Source organism: Dromaius novaehollandiae, chromosome 4 (genome assembly GCF_036370855.1).
Source record: "Dromaius novaehollandiae isolate bDroNov1 chromosome 4, bDroNov1.hap1, whole genome shotgun sequence".
NCBI classification, from domain to species: domain Eukaryota; kingdom Metazoa; phylum Chordata; class Aves; order Casuariiformes; family Dromaiidae; genus Dromaius; species Dromaius novaehollandiae.
In genome coordinates, this window is record NC_088101.1 from 26,907,047 (window position 1) to 26,924,799 (window position 17,753).

The window sequence follows — 17,753 nt, forward strand, 5'->3', positions numbered from 1 at the left end:
AGAAGATTTTGCAAACAAATAGAATAGAAGGAAAAGAAAAGACTAACAGCTAAACCATGTACTTTCTGCAGTGCATTGCTGCTAAGTCTAGACCATGGCATATAAGTACTCAGCCAGGACAGCTCACTTGTGGATAATAGTGTCTAAGGGCCACATACTTCTTGGAAGCACAAATGTGTCAGCTGATCTAGTTACTTACTGACATTGTTAAATATAATGCTAGTTTATGACAAATTTTCAATTATTTGGCAAAAAAATAATTTTGGTGCTGGAAATGTTTCAGTTCATGCCAGTAGTACTTACATTTACTCAGGAAAGAGTCACATAGCATTGCAGAAGAAATTATATTTATAAACTCTGTAGCTGTTTCCTTCAGTGCAAAAGAAGTGGTTCTTTTTACATTGATAGGGATTATGCATAGGAGTAAGGATTGCAGTGTTGGTCTTCAATTTAAACATTATGATTTTGCATCTGAGTATACAAGTACTATCAATGATGATAGTGAAAATGAGTCCTCTACTGTTGAGGGTATCTATGACTCTTTTACCCTTTAAAATAGCCATCCTTAGGAAGATGTATGTAGAGAGGGCTCTAGGGAACTCTGGTATATTATCGTGATATCATGTACTCTTGAACAGATGATACCATGGTTTTAACCCCAATAGTAATTTAAGCATTTTCTATAGCAAGGCTCTGTTCTGACAATCATTGCTGGAAAGGAGGTGGTAGTTTAAGACATAGCTGTCCACAGCTGCTTATTACTTCTTTCCTGCCAGAAATTACTGTACAAACAGTTCAGCTAGTGGAGCAAATCACTTGAGTGTTCCTCATCAACAGCATTGCAAAAGGCAACTGATCTAATTTGAACTGATGTTGTAGCTGTGTGAAGCAACTCAGTTGATTTTTCATCAGAGTGCATGTGGAGGGCTCATATATTTTGTTCCTTGGCTGAACAGTGAAGATGTGAGTGTTGCAGATAGCTGCTAACAACTAGGAGAGAGTTTCTGCGTAGATTGCCTGATGGTGGCGTGATGCTGCTGCCAGCCATACTACCTTTGGCAGACTGGAATCAATAATGGTTGCTGTAAGCAGTCCTTGTCAGTCTGGATAAAGCCAGAGACTTTACAGAAGCAACATCTTAAATGCTTGACAAGGTTGAAGCTGATGTTTGAGACCATATCGGCCTACAGATGCTGGGATTAGGAAAGCTCTTACTGAAACGCTCAATGAAATTATATGAAATATCTTGTCTGAGTGTGCACTTTAGCATCTGCACATGCAAAAGGAAAAAGAAATATGTTTAATTCAATAATGCATGTCTTTTATGGGAACTGGGCAACAATGAGGCATTGACAAAGTTGTTACAAAGTCATCATAAAGTTAGCTGAAGGGAAGGTTGTCACAGTCATTTTGTTACTTTGAACTGAGCTGAGAGAACTGAGGAGGAATTTTCCTAGCTCAGAAAATTGCTGATACTTTTTTACAGGGTCAGTACAGAGTTTAAAAGGATATCTTTTAGCATCAGATGTATGATAATATTTTGAAGTTCATGCTGGAACTTTTTACCTGTTGAATTTGAAATACACAGCATTGCAGTGACGGCAAGAAAAACAACACAGAGCATGCAAGAAGTTGCTTGGTTGCGGACTGTGTTGCATGAGCCCCAAATTTAAACAAAATAATAAAAAAAACCCAAATAACCTCCTCCCACAACTTTGCAGTAGGGTGTGAAGAGGGTCCATCAATAGCTGTTCTGGGTATACTGAATTTTGCAGTTATCTACAGGTGTTAGCAGCTTTTGTTACTTCTCGTATTCAGAACAAAATATTATGCTTCTTAATTTCAGCTCTCATAACTGCCTGGTCTATCTAGAAAGCAACACCCAAAGTACTAATTATTTCTGTAACATGTAAACACTGAAAATAGTTTTCTGTCCCTGTATGGTTTTCTACTGTGTTTGAAAGGGTGGGTGACTCCTGCTCTCCCCATATCACAAGGGCAGGGCTGGGGCTGAGGCTGAGCTGACAGACCAGCTGGAAGGCAGGCAGTATCACTGCCCAGTGCCTCAGTTGCTGTGAAACCCTGGAGACTGTCTCCTGCTGGGTATCAGTACAGTGCACTACTGACTTCAGCAATGCCTGTGGCACAGGTGACCAACCTGAGCTGCTGCTGGAGAAGGTCAGGAAGGTAGGCAATGTCTGGGTGCTAGTCTGCCCACGGTGATTAGATCTCAACTGTGAGACTGAGGGATGCAGCCCATGTGTATGCCCTGGCCTCATCCCCCATGCATGTCAGGCGCAGCTTTTCTGGGAAGGAACCAGGGTATTTTGCTCAGATGGGAGCCAGCGTACTCATGGTGAGGTCCCCAGATCTAGCTGGCAGTTCAGAGCAGGGAGTTTTCACCACATGCACCTGCTGGGCAGAGCAGACATAGGCTCTAAGTCCCTGGCAGAGCCAGATGAGGAAAGTGTGTCTTGAGTGCGAGATGACTATTAATACCACCAATAGGCCATGGCAGAGTTAAGACTGTCTGAATAAGGTCCAAGCCTAGGATTGTTTGTTCAGTATGCAAAGAAATGATGCAAATGTCCAGGAAGCAGCTTTCCATCACTTTCCAAGCTTCCTGCCTGCATCATTTCCTCATCTTCTCACTCAGCTCTGCAGGAGGTGCATTGCCCTAACGGTCCTGGGAAGGGGAGCAGGTAATGCCAGGTCGGTCACCCCACCAGAAACTCCCAGCTCTGCGGATGTCCACTTTTTCCTCATCCCTGTGTTCACTGCCTCTTTCCAGTACAGCAGCAGCAATCCCATCCATCCCCATACCTTGCGTATGACTACAGCTGCCCCAGGCTCTGGAGCTGGGGAAGGGCTGCCGAGAGACAAAGCAGCAGGTAGCAAACAAGGACTCACAGAATGGTTGAGGTTAGGAGGGACCTTTAAAGATCATCTAGTCCAAGCCTCCTGCTCAAGCAGGGTCAAATCATTAATCTTGAATAAATAGGCAAACAAGTATTAAAAAAACAAATCCACCCTCAGGAGGGTTAAGTGATTTCAGATAGTTAAACTAAATCCATCACTGCTGTCACCATCATCAGAGCCCTGTCAGAGCTACCCTCATTGATTTCAGTGGGCTTTGGATCAGGTCTGGAATCAACACAAAGAATTAAAAGAGCTAATTAAAAACAGTGGCAGCTCAAAGGGCTTGGGTAGTCAAAAGCCATCTTGGTGCTTGAATGATGTACCCTGCTCAGCAGTTGGCTGCACCACTGTTGGGCTATTTGCTTTCAGAGGACGTGCCTGTGGGTGACAGTGACAAAGATAAATCCATGCAGGTGACACCGTTTGATCTAGAACTTTGACAGGGCTGCTTCCAGCCAGCGACAGCTGACTCTGGACAGCCGCAAATGCTTGTTCTGGACTGAAATACTGCGTTAGCTTACACAATGCAGTAGGCAAAAAGAGAGCAGATTTGCTTCTTAGCAGAAATGCTAGTGCTAAAGTATGCAGTTTTCCTTTTTGCTAAGACTGCAAAAGCAATGACCATTACAGCCAAACTCAAAGGAATACTGTCAATTTAGTGTAAGCCCAGAATCTAAAGAATTTAAGTAATATTTTTAAAATCTGGTAAGAGAAGAGCTGTTCCTGTTGCACAGTTAATACTGAAAATGATTCCCATAATGTTTGATTTTCAATTTCTCTCTTTCTCTGTCCCTTGTAACTCTGTAAAAATGCTTCAAAGCAAAAATCTAAAACCCTCCAGTATTCCCTGAAGCTTCATGTCATATCTTGTCCTCTGAGTCCTCTGAGCATTTCTAAGGGAAATTTCTTTTAGAAACGTGCTAAAGAATCAGTGCTTAGGAAATATATCTGCAGACTTTTGAGCCATTTTCTACCATTTTTTGACTCATGACAAATCTGATATGTTTTGGCATTGTCTGAAAAGCCTAGATTTGTTGACCTCACAAAATATTAGTAAAAGGTTGCACTTCTTTAGCTGTCTCATGGAGATATTAGAGAAAATGTGTTAATGTTTGTCACATTAATACCTTTGGATTAAAGACTGCAATAGAATTTTGGTTAAGACTGCTAATAAAGGTAGGCAAATTTTGCAAAGGACTAAAGATTATGGTGCTCTATCAACTGAAACCGTAACTTTTCTCCCCAGTCTTTCCATGAAGACGTAGTCCTCTGTCCTTTGAAATTCAAAAATATATTTCTGTTGTTTTAGTGACTTTGAATCAAGCACAGTAACTTTTGACAACCCAAACCTAGCGGCACTGAGTGAAGCTCAAGGGAGTTTTGTGTAGAGATGGTGGTAACGAACTTCAGATGGCTCTAGCCATGCTAGGGTTAATAACAAAATAGCAGATGAAATGCTGTGTTGTCAAAAGCACAAGGAAAATCTCTGTGGAAGGAATAATATGGTTTACTTTTGTGCATTGTTACGTGGGCGTGTTCATGATGATTCATAAATGTTTCTGAAGAACACTTAAGAAAGAGGAAGGAAACCAAAACACAGGTGAAACATAACAACTCTCAGCTCTTCCCCTTTACAAACTAGGCAGATCAATGTTGTGCTGGGGTTATAAAACACTCTGTATGCTGCTTGGAAAAAAACCCGTAAACATTTCCTGAAAAGGCACTTAGAGGTAGCTGTTACCAATTCTTTTCTTGCTTAGAAGAAACCTTTCTTTGCATCGTGGGAAGAGGGAAAGGAGTGAGTCTACAGACAAACTCTTCTTTCCTTTGCATGCATAGACCCCGGGGAACTAGACTAACCACAGGCTAAAAGGGAAATTTTGCAGCTCCTTTTGTTGAAAGATTGGCAGTACTTCACTATCAGTATAGAGCTGGCCTCCATGCATTGCTCCTGCTCTGCTTTGCTCAGATACCTGGAAATGTTTGAACTGCTGGACAGAGCCCAGTTAAAGCAGATAAACTGTGCTGTCTTTTACTCTCTCAAATGAATTCAGTTAGTTTTCAGTTTTGTTTTGCTTTATGTCCTTCCAGGGTTAGGAAATTAGCGTGTGTTTGGTGAGATTCCCCTTCACCCTGAGCTGAAACTTGCTTTCATAACAGAAGTAAAACTGTTTGCACCATTGTCAAAAGAAGCATGCAGCATTTGAGATAAAAGCTTTTGAAACGGCACAGAACTGGTTATCAGTTTTGTCTTTTGAAACCAGCAGTTTAAATAACTTTCACCCCTAGTTCAAGGATACTTGCTGGTGATAAATGTTTTCAAGGATGGTTTAGGACCTTCAGGTAGCCAGAGAGGACACAGTGTACAAACAGAAAGTGTTGAGCTATCACTTTCCAGCTACATGTGAGAAAGAGAAAATGAAGAAAGCTTTTCTTAAGGCACAAAGCAACCCAGTCTTGCACAAGGGCAAACAGCACAATAGTATAGTCAAGATACAAGCAGGGAAGCTACATAGTTTATCAAATGCAAATTTTATAAACTGTGTATTTATACATCATTTAATGTCTTGTATCATTTGTTAAGTATTTATGAGTTTAAATCCTCAAAATTAAATGTCTGTAAGGCTTGGGTGTTAGCAGTGACACTCAGATTATTGACATGTTACTGCTAGCCAGTTTTCATCATAATATAGTATTAACAATAATAATATATTTATTTATTTGTACTGCTGTATAAACTACATAGGCAAAGCGGGATCTGCTGTGATTGCATTGTGCATATGGCAACAGTATTTCATTTGGGTCTCTAGGAGAATATTATGGGTACTCATCCTGCTTCCATTGATGTCATGGGCAAAACATTTGGTGACTTCACTGAGAAAAGGATCAGGCCTCGAGCACACTGCTCTGCTCTCTTTACTGTCCTGTCACAATGCTGCTGTGTGAGTGTCTGAAGTTAAGAGCTCTGGAGCTCTCCATATATCAGACGGCTTTATGACTGTTCCTGACTCCTCATTGATTAATTCATCTAACACAGTAAGTCTTGAAGGTGTTCCTTTTCTATTGCCGCTTGTTACTTTAGTAACATTTTTAAAGTCACCTTGCTCTTTCTTGAATGTTTTAAGCCTTGAAGCTGAGAAGCTCTGCCACCTTGACTGAAGCTTTTGTTTTCCAAGGGGCAGAGAAGCATGTCTGCTAAGCCTTTTTGTATATTTGCAATATTTTTACAATACAATGCTATAACCTTGTGGAGCTATCTATAAAGAATTTAGGCCACTGTTCTTACAGCTTCGTCAGTGCTTCCCCTGTATTTTTCCCTTTTATCCTGAAAGATTCTCAGAAGACTTGGAAAATGGCTATACAGCCATCACTTCACCCACTGCTGAGAGCAGGCGCTGGCTATAGCTGGGCATGGCCACCTCTGTGGCTTTGTAATACTGCACAAGTAGCTATCCCCAAAAGATTAGAAACAGATGACAGTATGGATATATGACTTGTCAAAGGATCTCCCAGGCAACCTCCAAAGCCCTTGGTTACAAAGGGCACAAGAATTTCAAGCACTGAACATGGATAAGTTGCATTGCACATTAATCTGTTATGAAGCCACCTGTCTCCTGTCTTCTGTCTCCTGTATTAAATAGTTCTCCGTGAGCCCAGCTTTGAGACCCTTTGGTCCGGTTGTGCATGCTGTGATCATTGCCTTTACACAGACATCTTTCTTCTCCTTCCAATGTATGTTTTATTTTTCCTGTTTCTCTCTTCTTTCATTTCTAAATCATTTCCCCTAAAACTGCACTTAAGCTTGATTATTCCCTCCTTTGCACAGTTACACCACTCCTTAAAACCTGTGCTGTATTTGTACATGGAGAATTCACTGTTGGATCTCCCCGCCCTTTTGGTTTTTTTAGCAAAAAGTGAACAAGTAATGAAGGGAATAAACCTCCACAAAGTTTCAGTATTATCCTACTACACAGTGGCTGTTAAGACAGCAAATGAAATGTAGCTTCTCTAACAAAAACGCTAGAGGAGGTAAAAAGAAATGTAGGTGGATATTTGTCATTACGGAAGGCTTTTGTATAGACCCAATATTATACATGGGGTAGTAACCTCTGTATGTTTTTATACACCCAAACTTCAAGTCTGTGGGAATTTCCAAAGTGCAAAGAACACAGAATCAAAGCCAGAATTATTTGTAAACATGGGATAGATGAGATTTATGTAACAGGCTACCGCAGATTTATGAATCCAGGAAGGAAATAATTACAAAGGAAATTAAAGTTAAAAATAATCATGAACCACAAAAAGACTGTTCTTTCTTCTCTTTCTTTGGCAACAGTTTTACACCCACTTGCTGTGTGCCAGTTCATTCTTCTAGGTAGCTAGCAGGGCCATTAATAGGGTCTCCAGTTTAAAAAACAACCTTTCTGTGGTAAATATTTTTTATTGTATGATTGAAATACATTTTAAATTACCTAGACAAAAGGTTTTTGCCTATACTTATGCAATTAAAATACTTGCAGGCAATTAATATAATTACAGGCAATTTGCCTATACTTGTACAAAAAGTCTTCTAATAGTATGTTTCAGTAGGATACACTTTTTTTGAGAGCTGAAATAACTAAAAATAAGAAAAATTTAAAAGCAAAATCTTAAGCTAACCTACATTTTGATGTAATTTATTACCAGAAGAATACCATAAAACATAACCAGCACAACTAGGCTGCGCTGCCCACTGTACTCCGGACAGCTTTTTTCTTTTACATGTTGAATGTCAAATTCCCCAGATAAATGAGGAACTATCCATTTCTCCATTCTTTGCAATGTTATTCATTCTCCCTTCTCTATTTTTGAAAGGGCGCAAAAATTATGTCTTTATACTGTTGTTACTCAGGCGTCCTCAATATCTTCAGCTGGAACTAAGCGGGCAAGACAGACAGGCTCCTTTCTCCTGGAAGGCGTTTTCTGAATTGTGCTCCTTTTTCTCCTGAAGTGTCCTGGATCTGTAATGTATATGATCAGTAACCTTTACTCTAGAACATATTTTAAATGTAACCAAAACTTGCCCCTGGAGGGTCTTCTAGCTTGTAGATGTTTATAGACCTCAGCACTCTTTATATACAAAGTAAGAACATATTAATAATAGAAGTGACAATGCAGAGCTATACTAAGTGTGAATAAGTGTGATACCCAACAAAATCCTGTATAAATCAATAATAAAACTAGACAGAGAAACAAAATGAGGAAAAAGATGCAAAATGTTACTGTGCAGCACAGGATATTACTGTGCCATGTATTACACACAGTGACACTGACAGCAATGTCAGAGGGCAGGGAGACTGCGCAAGAGCCTTACGGGATTCCAGCTCTACACCAAAAGCCAGGCACAGTTTTTTAATGGATTCAGTGAAGAGATTGTAGGAAATCACAACAGGCTAAAGAACTTCCTTAATAACAACAATTTCCTTAACAGTAAGGAAGTTATAACCCATACAGAAAAAGGAAGCTGTAACACAGTTAAACTTCACATGTGCCTGTCTGGTGAATGATGTGGGGGAAAGGTGAGAAAGATGGATTCCTAAAATATTAAGTGAAGAAATTTAAGAAAGATGTGTACAGATGCAACGTAAGGATATTCAGGTGTGTTTTAATAATTGCAAAAATACAGTGACTCATCATGGGAATTCCTTGATGTTTGTATGTTTTCCCTGTCTTATTTTTGGAAATTAAAAGGAACAGCTTTTCACAGAAATAGGATTTTTAGTGTTGCCTGAAAATAGTTCTGACAGAATAATTTTAACAAGCTGTGGGTAAAGGCTTTTGACTTCTACAAGTTAAATCCTGGGCTTGCTGAAATCATTGTTCATATTAAATGTTTTGAAGCCTCTTTCCTCACAGAATAATCTGCATGAATAAGGTCTGAATGAGACACGTGAGATCTTTTCTGTGAATCTTGCTAAACAGCACCTGTTAGAAAATACAGATTTTATTGTTGGTATTAGTTTACAATCACAATCAGAATCACATTGAAAGGAAAAGTTTGTAAAAATGATTATTTTTTTTTAAGAATTAGGCCAAGGTAACTAATATAGACATGTTTTGTTAGTAACTTTCATATACCATTCTCACAGCTGACTGAAGTGAAAACTATATTAATTAGTTCAGAGGAGTATGGCTGCATATTCTTCATGTAGGGTAAATGATATTTTCCTACAGATTTTGTTTAAAGAATTAACAGTTTGATCCTTCTATATTTTCCTATAGTCATATAAGACTTAGGTGCATAGATTCAGTCCCCAGTAAGGTTCTTGCAGAGCAAGGGCATTAAAATTCCTTCCATTTCAGAAATTTAACCTACCTCTAGAATCAGTTTTTGGGTACAACATGAGACTGACAACCTCCAATGAAAGATGGACAACCTTCAGTGAAGCTACTTGAATAAAACTGCGCTGGATGAAAAAAAATACACACTGCGAGTACAGAAAGGGCAAGTATGGAATAAATTAATTCCGTAATTGGTAACGAGTGACTTCCAGCTCTGGCAAATTATGTACTTAATACAAATTATTAATACTTGTTTGTTTTCTTACGTGAGTGTCTGTGATGTAGTCCTCAGATGAAAAGAACCAAAGAATTTAAGATTTTGCCATTATGCTAAAGCATGTGGGTGTTTTTGACCCAGTGGCTGCTGGCTTTTGGCTTATGTTATAGTGACTTTTTGCAGTGTCCCGAATATTTTGGACAAGGAGTTGGATATGTATTTATATTTATCCATTCTATTTATTTATAGCTAAGCTCAGTGTTTGTTTTTAATGTAATCTTGAATGAATGCTTTTGGTAAACGCTGATATCATTTAGAGAAAGCATAAGCCAAACAGTATGTCTGTTTATACACTTGCACTCCGTCGACTTCAAAGCAACCACTAAAGCACAACTGATGACAGAATCTAGTTTCATAAAATACAGATCAGTAGCCACATGCTTTTTTTTCTATTGAGCTGTGATAATTTCCTCAGAGCTGGAAGAAAGATGGAAATATTTTAAATTCTAGTTTGGTTCTAGCATCGCTCTTTGTCCAAATCAGCCTGAGTCCAGCCTAACACAAGACATCTGTACTTTGGCAGTCTCTTGAGATATAGAACACAGCATCAGGAAAACAATTTCCCAGCTATATTATCAGAGAGCTCCCTGCACGAGGATTGTCTGATAAAGACTTTTCAATCTGATGAAGACCGTGAAGGCTCTTTATGGTACCCTGATTAAATGAATTGTCTCATGAAGTAACCAATGCCAATGAATCAGCTTCTAACTCCATGATTCTAAGTGGGTGATTCTGCTTCCCCTGAGTGTCAAGGGGGATTTTGTGGGAACCTGACTGCTTTTTGGAATGAAGAAGGAGCACGGTAATGGCTGCTGCCAGCAGCAAGGGAGATGAGGGTGAGCGTGAGAGCAGTATGGCAGAAGGAAAAAAGGACACAAGGCTCTGCAGCTGTTTCTTGAGCTTGTTCCTTCCTTGCTCTAACCACTGCTTGAATAGAGGAGCCCAGACCACTGGGCAGGTGACATTGCCAGGATTAATGGCCTGGGAGAGAAATGAGATCCTTGTTACAATCGCACATGGCAGTTTAGTAAGATGTTCCTTGCTTGATTGCAAGAAGAAAATAATTGCTGGTAATATGTCGTCACAGTATAGCAGAAACTGTCAATACCAAACACCTCGATTAGAAAGGAAATGTATGGAGTGCCTTATGAAAGCAGGGAACTATATAGGTCATCAGCATCAGATGCTGTGCTGAGGCTGGTTTCAGGACATTTTCTACCCTGTAACTGAAGGAGTAGCACCAGTGTGTCTGACCCTGATTCTTAGAGGGGTGGTGCACATCTGTCTCCAGGTAACATCAGCTGGAGTCGTGGCTGCTTAGTTCCCCTGGAAAGTGCCAGTCTCCAGCTGTCTTAAAAATGTAAGTAGTATAAGTACAAGAAATGAATACAAATGTTCCAAGTCACATTTTTGCTTTTGTAAAATAGTCTTGCATACCCAAAAGCTTCCGGTTTTGTATAAATAAATTCTGTCGACCTCAAAATTAGCTTCCCTTAGACCCTTGGGTGGCATCGACCAAAGATAAAACAGTAGGATTAAAAGATCTGGGAGCTTTTAGAATAATGGTTGGAGAAGTGTCTTCTACCACAAAACAGAAGAGATATAAATAATTTAAAGGTAGTGCTTTCACTCAAATACTCTCACTCCTTACAAAAAAGACTTGGAATATTAGGCATAAAAATAAACATTCTGAGGCAAATGGGAATGTTACCCGATTTAAAATAACTTATAGTGTCCGGGACAGGGTTATAATTTTCTTTAATTTGAAAGTTAAATGGTGAGGTGTATATAAAATCTCTTTTCAATTCCCATGTTAATAACTAAAGATGCAATATCATGTGCTGCAAAGAACTGAGCATGAATGACTCTCTGTTTCCTAGACCATGAGAAAAATCTGGGCAAGCTTGAAAAGTTATACCCCAGGGACAACATTCAAACTGGGGCCGTTCGTGCTGTGTATGCATACATACTGCCATGAGAAGCTGCCTGCTTCCCCTGACAAAGTGAATGAGCCGCTGGTAGATGAGAGAGAAGACATAATTGAAAGAAAGCCCTGCCTTAGTTCCCCTCCACTCTGAAGAAATTTGAATCTAGATATGAGAATCATTATGCTACCCTACTTTTAAGGTATTGAAACATATTACAGTACATCATATTTCACCTGTTAACTTCAACCCACCTTAAGAATGGCTTGATGTGTAAGGAGAGATTTTTTTGGTATTTCAGATCTGAATCACTGATTGGATTTTAAAAAGCAACAGCTTTTAACAATTAACCCCTTTCTCTTGTTACCTGAGTGGTTGTTTATGTGCATAACCTCATATCATGAAGTTTTGATTGTTTGTTTATCCTATTAAAAGTAATTTCTATAAATAAATTTCAAATGTCAAAAAAATTCTTTTTTTTTTGCATCAGTGTATAGAAGGAAGAGCTGAAAGAAAAAATCCAGCATCATTATTTACTGGGAATAAAATGAAGGGAAAATTCCTTTAAGGAAAGAGAGAAGGAAAAGAAAGCAGGAGGAAAATATCAGGAGCTAATCTGTGGACACTCCCCCAGAAGGTCATGAGAGGTAATGGAAGGAATGAAACTGGTGATGGAAATCAGCAACAAAGACAAACATCCAAAAAATGCGATCTTCAGAAAAGCAGCAGGCAATCAGGCAGGGGTTCTGTGAGAATCCACAAACCCAACGTCAGCGCTAAAATACAACAACCAACTCTGCTCCCTTTCACACCCATGCAACACCACTGGCCCCAAGGATTTGCACTCACACAGTAGGAAACTGGAATATAGCTCCAAGTGTCTACCTAAAAAAGCAAAGTAAAAGCCCTGTACATGACGCTTTACATGGCTTCAGGCTGTTATGCAGTGACTCGCTCCAGCGGTACATATGCTGAAAGTCCCACGCTTTGGTAAGAGCTCATGAAGACAGAACTTGTTTAGACAGAGTCAGATAATGCTGAGCAAATAAATTAACATAAAATCCTCAGATATAAAAAAGGAGGGATCTGAAAACTGATCTCCAAGATGTAGCAACTCTAAATATGAAATAAGACTGTTGCTACTAATTGCTAAAATTACTCTTTATTTTCAGTTTTGGAAATAGTTCTTACTATTGACGCATTAGCAAAGGGGACCAAAAGCATTTTAAACAGAAATGCAATTAGTTAATTCAAGGCAAAATGAAGCATGCCGTTAGAGAGATTGCATGCTATAAATACATGTGTACTCATTTTTGATACAGACACAGTGGTATGTTGTACTTAAACTGGCTTTTTTATAAAAATACCATTTGGAATAATTTTGGTTTTTTAATCTATTTTGCAAGGAGACTCAGACTCTGATTTCCTCCCCATCACTGGAATTGTGTTAAGACTCAAACACTCTGTCTGTCATATTTTGGTTGCTCTGGGACACTGCCCTGTAATTGAAAGAGTTTTAAAAAATTTTTAGATTGTCCTTTTCAAACATAAAAATATTTTCTTGAGAAGAGAGTGCAAGCTTCTTTTACAGAGAAGGTAAATATTAATGCCCTTTGAGAAACAAATAGGGTCAAAATAGTGGAGGGGTAAATATTTTTCCTACAGTTAACTCCATATGTCAATTTTCTAGCCAGAGATATATCAGCACTAAAGCTTTTCTTTCTACTTCTCATGCTATACAAAGGCTCACCTTTCCCAAGCTGTTGTGCTAGTTCTGAGCTAAAATTTCCACATGTGACTTAGCTGTATGATCCTCATTACAGTCTTTGGGCACCATGCAGATGAAAACATTCGGAAGAGCCTGCTGGGCCCCTGAGCGTTCGTTCCCTGAGAACAGCAGGTCAGAGCATCACTGGTGTGCTGGCTCTAGCAACAGCAGGGAATTAGGTGGAAAGTGGATCTTAATGATGGAAACCAGGAGTATTTAAACAATATTTTTCTTATCATGTTTAGTATGATGAGAATGTAATGAAAAACGCGAAGGACAAACCTTGTTAGATAACACTTGCTTTGACAGTAGTTGATCTGCTGGGCGACGAGTGCCTGAAACTATCCTGAGCACCGCACTGCCTGGCTGCGCAGCTCAGGAAGTCTGGGCACGGTTGCGATGAGTGTTCACCTTTGGTTTCAGTCGCTGCAAGGTCACGATGCTACCAAGAGGGATGGTCCTGCTGTTGCCTTTCAGACCCAGGTCAAGAGCTCTGGGCAGGTGCCGGGTGGCACGCGTGCCTCTGGGCAGTGAGTGGGATCAGCCTGCTGTTCTCCAATCCAGCTGGAAGCTCTGTCTGCAGTGAAAACCATGGCCTTGCCGTCGGCTTGAGCCAACACAGGGGAGAAGGCAGGAACACATGGCTAGTGCCACACACGCGTGCACACACACACACACACACACACTTAGTTGGTTAACTTACTGTTTCAGTTTCCTCTGATATCCCGTTCCAGTCCGTAGAATTCAAGCCTGTGTAATTTGAAATAAATCTATGCTTATCATATTTTCCCACATCAGATGGTCATGGCCATATTTGAAAGTGTCTGAAAACTGAACTTTTTATTTGCCTTTTTCTGGAAAGCTTTGTACTCTGGCTTTGTAAGGAACAAATAGCGGACAAAAAATGAACAGTACAGAATTACACGGCGACTTGGTAAACAAAACACTCCAGTGTCTCCAAATTAAGAAATAATCAAACTGTGAGTAAATGAGAAAGCAGTGTTTGTTGTGGATTGACACACAATTAATCTTTCATCTCTACAGCATGTGCTTGATCACAGGATACTTAGTGGAAGCATGTGGTAGTTAAGACCAGTAGCTCCCCTGATTATGGGATGCTTTAAAAATGGTTGCAAAAACCATGGAGTGGATTCAGCAATTATAGTGTAGCAGTTGCAATGTATCTGACAGGGCGCCATCAATAAAGCCCCAGAATAACATGGACTACACTTTGCTAAGAGTTGTAGGATCCATGGAAGCAAACAAAATTTTAGTAGCTGTGTTTATTAGCTATAGATACAAGCAGGCAGAACCACTCCATCAGTGCAGTGCAACATCCACAGCACCGGTATAAACAGGTGATGTTTCATTCTCTTCCTTTGAGAACCTGCATCTCCAGGCCAGGGACGTACGGCAGGCCGGACCCTCGGACCCCCGCGGCTGCGCAGGGCGGGCCCCTCTCCTCGGCGCCGGCACTTTGGGCAGAACAGCCGCTGCGACGCTCAGGGCCGCTCGGCAGGTGTTTGGGGCTCGGGAGGCGCCGGCGGGCGAGGACGCGCTCCGCTGCCAGCGGCGCGCCCCGCCCGCCCCGCGGCACATCTGGCAGCCCGCCCCCGCCAGATGTGCCCGGCGCATGCGCGGCGCCCCCGCCCCGCCTCCCGCCTCCCTCCGACCTCGGCTCAACCCCGCCGCGAAGGGGCGGCGAGAGACGCTCCCCTCAGGGCCACCTCTTGCTATTGGCCGCGGCGCGCGCCTTCTTCCCGCCCCCCGGGGGCACTGCCGCCCTCGCCATTGGCCCCGCGGGCCGGCGGCGCCTTGCGATTGGCTGCGGCGGCGCAGCGGGCCGGCGGGCGGGGTGGCGCGGCGCGGCGTTTGCCGTGAGGTGCGGGAGGGCCGCTGCCGCCGCCGCTGTCGCCGCCGCTTCCGGGTCCGCAGCAGCGCCGCCGCGGAGGGCGATGGCGTAAGTGCCGCGGAGCGCCGCCGGCTGTGCCGCGCTGCCCCTGCGGGCGGCGCGGGCCTCCGCGGGCCGCGACGGTGGCGGCCGTTGGCGGCGGAGGCGGGAGGGGGCTGAGGCGCGCGGAGGGGGTGGGGCAGGTGCGTGGGGCCGGGGCCGGGGCCGGGAGCGGGGGCGGTGCCTCTCGGTCCGGGCTGCGAGCAGCCCCGTGCGGGCCGGCCCCGGCGGGCTCCGCGCTGCGCCGGGAGCCGCCCTGCCCCCGCCCGGGGTCTTTCCCGGGGGCCGCGGCCTCCCGGCCGGAGCGGAGCGGAGCGGGGCGGCTGTGCGGCGCCGCGGGGAGGGCCGGCGCTAGCGGCAGGGCTCGGGGCGGCAGGGGCGCGCCGCGCTTCGTGCGCGCTCGCCGGCGGAGCGGGTCCGCCTGCGTCTCCCGCCCGGCTGCGCCCTGCCGCTGGGGTAGGAGCACCTTACTTCCTCTTCGGTCCGCAGGCACCTTCTGTGGGGACGGTGGGAGAGGAAAGCGGTTGAGTTTCGCGGGTTCCTGTTTTTCCCTGTGTGTGTGTGTGTGTGTGTGTGTGTGTGTGTGTGTGTGTGTGTGTCTGTAAGTTAATGCAGTACAAAAAGCGTCTGAGGTCAGAGGACAAGAGACCAGGCACTTCCAGTCAGTTTGGCCTGCGAGGGAAGTTCCGCTCTGTTTCACTGGCAGATGAAAAATGATCCCTGTCACCATCTTTGACCCATGCAGAGTTTAATACATGCACTGATTTAAAATAAAATACACGTGCTTTTGGATGTGTTTAAGGCTGTAATAAAAACTTTCTTCTACTTCACATTATTAATAAAAATACATAATGTAATTTACCAATACAAAGTGCTTCAGCATATTAATATACTGGATGTATATTTTAAAGGTTAACATCCAGTATCCCAGTCATGATCTACATCTGGATTTGTCTCCCATCTTAGGAAACATCTCTGCAGCAATGCTGTAATGCAATGTATGTGTCTTGATTTTTTTAAAAGATTTAATATGAAAAAGACCGCTGTAGTTGCCATGGAAGTTCTTCTGTTGTGTAAATTGTTTGTTAGTTAATCTACTTGTCTGGTGTTCTTTTTTTTTTTTTTTTTTAATTCTAGCAATATCTCTTTTGCAGTCTTACATGGAAAACGCATAATGATCAGATAAAGAGTTGGGCTGCAAGTTGTGGCAACTGATAAGAAATGGAGTGTCGGAGGGAGTAGTCTTCTTGTTTGTAAAAGTATGTTAATTGGATTTTTGAAAGATCACTGGTAAAATAGTACCAATTGGACAGTTTATGCCAATTTCTTTTTGGGGGTATTAGCTGAAGATCGTGGCCTGAGCTTGCACAGCTAGACAGTGTTCATGAACAGGTTTATGCATGAGTAGACTTTAGTGATGTTGAGTAGTCTTCACTTGGTTGAGTAAAGATGCACAGGTGTCCAGGACTTCTTCATGGCGAGCTCTCATCTTCTGTGTGGCATAATGACTCACCCTTTTTGGGTATGCTGTTAGAAAACTTTGGCATGTGAAAAGTGCATAGACTGCTCTTTGGCAATTCCCCTTCTGTATAATTTCATTTTGTAGGAGGTAGGCAAGAGTTTACTACTCTTTATGAATGGCATGGAAGATTATCTGACTTTTACAGTGGGGTTAAGGTACATTACTTTCTCCTGGTAACTATTTATCCCATAGCAACTTGCTCCTGTGTCAAAATCTTTGGGTTGAGTGCAGACTGGGACAAACAGTAATAATGTTCTGTATTTAGCTCACTTAAGAGAGTTGGTATATGTAGCCATACGACTGATCTGTGGTTTGACTTATGGCTGATTTCCCACTTCCCCCAAATCGTGGTGAGGTGTCAGAGGAGAAATTTACTGGAAAGACTCTGGAAAAGTTCATATGGAAGGTGAAAAAAACTTAATTTGTAGAATAATTCACAGATATAACGTTGCAGTCAAAAAAAAAAAAAAAAAAAAGTCTTTTTGTTGAGACAGGCCCCTCAAAGGAAGCACCTTTTTTTCTGGATAGAGGAGTGTGCGATAAGACAAGTTCTTCTGGTGTTATAAACCTTCAGATTTTTTTTTTTTTTTGTCTTCAATATCAACAGCTGGTAATGTTGACAACAGAACAGCCCTCTTCCCCCAGCAAGTCTGGGAGTCACAATAATCTCAGCTTTTTTGTCTCTTTTAAAGTAAAGTTAAATGAACAATCATCCAAAATTCAATTGGGTGTTGCTAGACTGCCAATAAAGTGATGCAAGGAATATTGTGTGTTGGTTGTCCTAGTATTGATTACTAGGCTACTTGTCCTTGGGTACTTATAGCATCAACTATTTTCAGAAGCTTTGAAATGAAAAATATATTACTTCCACTGTTTTGCACACTAATTCAGTAGATTTGTGTTGCAAATGACTTCTGTGGTTCACTCCTTTTCGACAATGGTGCTTGTCTAAACAGCTCATACTAAACCATTTTTTTTCTTTTTTTCCCTCACTGCTTGTAGGAAGGGTATTAAAATACCCTTTTCTTTCTTTTTTTTTTTTTTGGTGTATGTGCTTCTCTAGTGGTTTC

The 17,753-nt window shown here is 41.9% G+C and overlaps 1 protein-coding gene across 11 annotated transcripts in view; it reads left to right on the forward strand.

Annotated features, from left to right (window-relative positions):
- The first annotated feature begins 15,033 nt into the window (after positions 1-15,033).
- Positions 15,034-17,753, forward strand: part of BLTP1 (bridge-like lipid transfer protein family member 1) — a 126,717-nt gene continuing 123,997 nt past the window's right edge. For 10 of the 11 annotated variants that reach the window (XM_064510654.1, XM_064510656.1, XM_064510662.1 and 7 more), the window contains exon 1: positions 15,034-15,170. The gene's annotated coding sequence lies outside the window, so the exon portion shown is untranslated. Of the gene's footprint in view, positions 15,171-16,334; positions 16,421-17,753 lie in introns of those variants that run through there. The other variant, XM_064510655.1, reaches the window with a different exon arrangement.